The sequence below is a fragment of the Notothenia coriiceps genome, unplaced genomic scaffold (assembly GCF_000735185.1).
Source record: "Notothenia coriiceps isolate Sejong01 unplaced genomic scaffold, NC01 NC01_scaffold00037244, whole genome shotgun sequence".
Classification (NCBI taxonomy): domain Eukaryota; kingdom Metazoa; phylum Chordata; class Actinopteri; order Perciformes; family Nototheniidae; genus Notothenia; species Notothenia coriiceps.
The window spans coordinates 25,197,694-25,203,416 of record NW_011369945.1 but is presented as its reverse complement, the minus strand read 5'-3'; positions in this window follow the sequence as shown (position 1 = coordinate 25,203,416).

Below are 5,723 nucleotides of genomic sequence, written 5' to 3'. Positions count from 1 at the left end.
CGATTAAAAATGCGATTAATTGCGATTAATTAATTACAAAGCCTGTAATTAATTAGATTAATTTTTTTAATCGAGTCCCGGCCCTAATATATATATATTGTGTGTTTATTAGTATTTATACTTAAAATACCAATCACCAAACAATGTCTTCTTTGGTCCGGACACTTATTATCATAATACAGTTACTTTTGAAATATTTGTGTTAATGTGCTTCTCTACAAATTACCCCCTGGGGATAAAACAAGTGCCTTGAATTTATTTAAATATTTGATATGTAGTGCCGAGAGACGGGAGTCGGAGGCGGGGTATAAGGTACAAGCTATACTTTTATTAAAGGTGGGGTAAGTTTGAGAAACCGGCTCGAGATACACTTTTTGTTATATTCCATGGAATGCTCTTCACATCCAGATAGCAATGAATATCTGAAGTGCTTTGACAAAAAATACATAAAAACAAGTCATCTGTGGAAGCCGTAGTANTGTACACTTATTTATTTTAATTATACATGTTTGTGATTATTGTTGTGAATTTGTATTTTAACTGTGTGCTTTATTAAAGATGATATTATACAATATTATTATTCACAACAATAATCACAAACATGTATAATTAAAATAAATAAGTGTACAGGTGTGGTTTTGTGCTCCTGATGTTTCCACATGAATGATCAAATAAAATACATTATTATTATTTTATTAATAATAATAATGATAATAGTAAAAACAATATCGTAATACAATAAAAAAATGTATAATCATAAAAATAATAAAAATAATACAATAATGAAGAATTAAAACATAGAAATAATTAAATGTAAAAATTGACAAATGTAAAAAAAATGAAGAATAAAAAATGTAAAAGTGAAAAAGTAAAACATTTAGGAATGTAAGAATAAAAAAAAAAAATGTGAAGTAAAAATTGAAAAAAGTAAAAAATGTTAGAATTAAAAATGAAAATAAAATTGAAAAAAATTAAGAATAAAAAAAAATTAATGAATACAAAATGAAAAAAATAAAAAATTTAAGAAGAAAATAAAATAATAAAATAATAACAAAGTGTTTCCTCTGACCTCGGCTCTGGTCAGAGACTTTTCCGGCTCGTTTTCCGGCTCCTTGTCCTCACTTTTATCTGAAGGGAGAACCTTTCTCCTCGGGGAGGGAACAGGACGAACTATCTGCGGAAGAATAAATAAAAGAAATGCTTCATAAAACATTTATTTTATTAAACAAAACTGCACTTTTTCAACCACTGTCGATATTAAGGAAGTTTATTAGAAATGTCTTTAAATCAGGCCTTGTGAACTTTCTAAAAAATTTTTTTTAAAGCATCTTGTTACGTGCGGGAGTGTGTTGTGTGTCTCTCTCCCCCTCTCCCCCTGATTGACTCCCTCCAGGTGCAGCCTCTCCCTCAGGTGCTCCCAATCCCCAATCAGGGCCTCCATAAAGGACCTGAGGAAGGCTGTAGTCTCTGGCCGTTTCTCAATCTCGAGTATACCTGCTGCAGAGCCACTATTTCAAGTATATTACGTCATCGAGTGGCGCTGCAGCAGGTTTACTCGACATTGAGAAACGGCCTCTCTCTCCTTCTCCTCTGGCTGTGTGTGCAGCATGTGTGGTGTGGTGTCTCTGTCTCTCTTACCTCATTCACACCAACGCAACTCCGGTTCAAGCTCCGGCTCTTTTCACACCGCCCAGAGTCCGACTGGTGCTGCGTCATTGCGTCATCGTTTGCGTCATGACGTAACCGTTTGCGTGCCTGCTTCATAAAGCCAAACCGCGCGGAAACCCCTCACAGCTGAGACAACAACAATGGCCGATTGTGCTCCAGCTTCCTCTGTACCTCTTCGGAAGACCAGATTCCCAGTAGGTAGCTGGTCTCTTCAGTGGACCACTGCTGTTTGTTAAGTTTCTCCATCGTTGTGTACAAACTGGATAAAACGCCGGCTTTTTGTTGTTGTTCAGGAGTTGACCCCGCCCCCGCCCCTGCCCCCGTCTCGACGTAAGCGTGACGTATGCGGTGCTTTTGCTCTGGTCGGACAATTTCTTGGTGCTTGAAACGAACCGGATTCCGGAGCTAAGAGGCTGCTCCGCTGCGGTGTGAACAGGAAAACCCGGTGCTTTTCAAGCTCCAGCTCCGAACCGGTCCTGAAACACCGTTGGTGTGAATGAGGTATAAGAGTCCTTTTGAATAGGAAATTAGGGCTAAAAGGACTTGTTTTCATAGAGGTTTGATTCTCTGAATATTCTTTCCATTAGTTGTTCATTAGTTTCATTTAATTCCGACCAGCAGTGCAAAATGATTCAATTTGCTTAATGTTTTAACAGCAAATTCATGAAGAATTTTGAGTTAATCCGCTGATCAATGTATGTCTTTGGAAAATGATGTGGAAGGAAAATCAATTTTCCTCAGGGAAACCTAAATCACTTAACGTTAGGAGAAAACATGTTTACATAATCAGCCTGTTCCCTGTTTCATGGCTGTGCTTGACGTAATTATAACACAAAGCATGATAGATATTTCAGATCAATATGCTGATCAGAGAGGTTTCTTAATTCTTTCCCATTTGTGGGGTTTTCTTAGGAGCTTTTTCTTCTACGCTGCGGGGGTCTGAGGGTGTTTGATGCTGTAAACACTGGCTTTTTAAATACATTTTCATTGATTGATTGGTTCATTGGATTCAAAAGATGCTCTGCAGTCAATCAGAGTTTGATGCAAAATTAAGAAATTGGACGTGTTTGCTCCCTTTATAGGAAAAAGTCCCCGACCTTATCATTGATACGCATTGATCTTGTAATGTTTTGACAGTTTGTGCAAATTTGAAACATGCACCTGCAATGAGCCCACACGTTTGGCTTGATTCTTCTGCTAACTGCAGTACATCCCATGTATTAGAAGATGGCCGACTATCCAGCCGCTTTCTCTCCTCTCTCTCCTCTCTCTCCTCTCTCTCCCTCTCTCTCCCTCTCTCCCTCCCCCTACACGCTTCAGGTCGACTCCACTGATATTGAAAAAGACACAGCATAGCTAGCTAGAGTGTGTACCATGCCTTTTTGTTTAATTTCCTTACAGCCTCCTTACAGTTTGTCCTCCACATGAACGTACACACACACATTCAGGTTGTGATTGTATTAAAGGGATGCGTACCAAACAAAGACATTAGATTAAGTCTATAGACAAAACATTTTTAATTTGAACATCAGGACATCTATGCAGCAACACCCTCTTTTTTTCCTAAATAATATTAATGCATATTTTGCCTGTAACACACATTGAGCCTCCTGTGATTTGAATATTGCATAAATCCATTTTGCGATTGCATTTCGTAATACTTTACCTTTCCAATGAAATGACAAGTGTTTGGGGAAACTGATAGTGAACTGTAGGTCGTCAGCCATTCCAACAACTAATGTAAACACCATGTAATGTACTGGCAGCTCAGCGCTCCTGAATATTGCCAGAATGCACTTTGACTTGCTTTTGAGCATTTTTATTTGAAGTGGTTTCACAAACTCTTGTTGACTTCCTCTCGTTGACTTCCCCTCGGAAGATCCCTGTTGCCACTATTAATCACGCTCCAATACTCAGCTGGGCATCTGTGAAATGACCCATCAAGATACTAGTGTGTTGGAGTTTCAAACATCTATTAAGAGCTAGAAAAACATTGTGAGATATTGAGCTAAATTTGTGGATTTTCCCCATAAGACTAGGGCATGATAGCGGCTCAATTTTACACTCAATATTTAGGCACTAAAATGTCATTTCTGGCACACTCCTGATGAAAGTATTAGATTTTCACCATAACAATCATTTACACACATTGCATTGTGTCATTAACCACACTAATATTTCTGTGTAGTAACTCCAACTACCCGAGCTGCACCAACGTGCTGAAAACTAAGTGGTTGAGTGAAGTGATAATAATACATAATATTAACACAAAGAGAACAGAAGAAATTGTATTTTGTCCAACATTAGACTCTCATACAGTCCATATTGTTACCTAGAATGTAAAAATCAGGCAGAGACTTACATATGAATACTTGGATTTAATGACCTGTTGAATATATCTGCAAAAGTATAAAAACAAAAATGTGTTCCCTCACCCACCTCAAGTTTTTTGGGGCGAGTTGACAGATTTTTTTTTAAAATCAGTAATCATGAGCATTTGACAGTATTGCAATACTACTGTACGTGTTACACATGTTTTTCCACTGCTTTAAAGCCAAAACCGCTTCGCCAAATGAAAATCGGCTCCAAGAGAAACCATGAATGAACCTTCTATAAGAAACATTGAAGCATTGTGTGTGACCCCGACCGTGACCTGAACAGCCAATATGAGTTTTTACCAGCAATTGGAGACACAAGGGTCCTACAGTTCAACGAGGTTAGACTGAGGCACTGCTTGTGTGCATGAATCCTGAAATTAAGTATGGAATGTAATCCCAGATCAGATGTCCGTGAAAGTACTGTCTTCAGTGATAGTAATGTTGAGCTGCTGTGTGAAAAATCTGAATGGATCAGACTATAAAGATTTATTTTGGTGGTTTTCCACAGAGTTCAGGAGGATTACTCATTCACTTTCTCCACATACTTTCCCCCGAGTTCCACTTTCACAAAGTTTCTTTTTTACCCCAGCTGCGCTCAGGCAGGGCGTGCTATTAGTCACAATGAATAAAGTTATAACCACTTTTTATTATTTGGTCCCTAACACCACATGCTTCAGAGCTCTCTATGGGAAAATATACTGCATGAGTTGATTCAGAACCATCTGGAAAACAAGCAGCAACAAATAGTCTCATTTTCTTTGTTGCAGAATATATAATGATTATATTCCTGACACGGTTGTTATCTTTAAGTTCAGTTACTGTGGAGGAGTGTGAGGCCTAGTTATAATTGGATGTTTGTCACCACTTCAACACTTTCAACAGAGGGTGGTGTCGTTCTCACATCGCTGCAAAATGGAGACGTTTGTGTTTTTAGGCCACAGCTCTCCTACGACTTTTGTTTTGTCTCTGATGTTCTTCAGCCTCCCACATTTCTCTGCTCTGAGCTGTCATTTGAAAAGCAGGTCTGCACGCACCACAATTAAACCAAAATGACTCTTTCTCTCTGTCTCTTTTTCATGTCTCTTTCTCTGTTCTCTTGTTGTTCCTGCTTCAGAACATTCAGAAGCAAACAAAGGAAAGGAAAGTACATGTTTTCTTTTAGTGTCAGTGAAAAAAAGAGAACTGCTTTGATCGATGAAGCATTACAGGTGGCATGATTCAGACTGAACCGTGTTGTTAGTCTTAGAAACTCATTTCTAGTGAAATTATGGATATATTGCAGAATATATGACAAACCTTTTTTTATTTCCAAATTCAAAAGCCCTCTATTTCTTTTTGGTCTTGTTTGTTTTACAGTTTAAGAATTTAACTTTTTTTTACTGTCCATTATTTCTTTTGACGGTCTCTTTCTATACCAAAAATATGTGTAAGACAAGTGCATAAATTAATACATTTCCTAATGCTCTCACTTGTGGAGAATTATTTGTTCCGCTGCATATCTTCCTTATTTTTTCTGCCTCTTTCTAGCCCCTTATTTTATTTTTTTTCAACTGACAAATACCAGCGGCAGTGAAAGAGGAAAAGCAGCTCCCCTACTCACCGTTCTCTCATCCTCTCTGCTTCCTTTTCACTTTTTCAAACGCACACCGCGCTTGTTTTGCATCAAAGCAGAGGCAT